Source organism: Salmo salar, chromosome ssa18, assembly GCF_905237065.1.
Source record: "Salmo salar chromosome ssa18, Ssal_v3.1, whole genome shotgun sequence".
NCBI lineage: Eukaryota > Metazoa > Chordata > Actinopteri > Salmoniformes > Salmonidae > Salmo > Salmo salar.
In genome coordinates, this window is record NC_059459.1 from 13,847,978 (window position 1) to 13,849,009 (window position 1,032).

Below are 1,032 nucleotides of genomic sequence, written 5' to 3' on the forward strand. Positions count from 1 at the left end.
GTGTTCTCCTGGCATTCGCCAAACCCAGATTCGTCTGTCGGACTGACACATGGTGATGTGTGATTCATCACTCCAAAGAACACGTTTCCACGGCTCCAGAGTCCAATGGCGGCGAGCTTTACACCACTCCAGCCGACACTTGGCATTGCGCATGGTGCTCTTAGGCTTGTGTGTGGCTGCTCGGCCATGGAAACCCATTTCATGAAGCTCCTGACAGTTCTTGTTCCGACGTTGCTTCCAGAGGCAGTTTGTAAGGCCATTCTACTGCTAATGTTTGCCTATGGAATTGCATGGCTGTGTCCTTGATTTTATACAGCTGTCAGCAACGGGTGTGGCTGAAATAGCCATATCCACTAATTTGAAGGGGTGTCCACATACGTTTGTGTATATATAGTGTAGATCACTCGGATAGCAATCTCCAGCTCTGCTCAGTGCTGCCTGTTTCAGTCACAAATGCATTACTACACACAACAGTTCTATAGCATCTGTTTCAGCCATCTTCCTCTTGCAGATCTAAGACGGGACCTGGGCTAGGGGAAATGTTTGAAAGGGGTTTGAAATGGTTGGGCTTCTTGTGTGATAGCAGCTCACTCAGATGACCTGGTGAAAGTTTAGCAGACAACACAACCTATCCCATTTGCTTACAGTATAGTCATGGCCAGAAGTTTTGAGAATGACATAAATATTAATTTTCACAAAGTTTGATGCTTCAGTGTCTTCAGATATTTTTGTCAGATGTTACTGTGGAATACTGAAGTATAACTATAAGCATTTCATAAGTGTCAAAGGCTTTTATTGACAATTACATGAAGTTGATGCAAAGAGTCAATATTTGCAGTGATGACCCTTCTTTTTCAAGACCTCTGCAATCCGCCCTGGCATGCTGTCAATTATCTTCTGGGCTACATCCTGACTGATGGCAGCCCATTCTTGCATAATCAATGCTTGGAGTTTGTCAGAATTTGTGGGGTTTTGTTTGTCCACCCGCCTCTTGAGGATTGACCACAAGTTCTCAATGGGATTAAGGTCTGG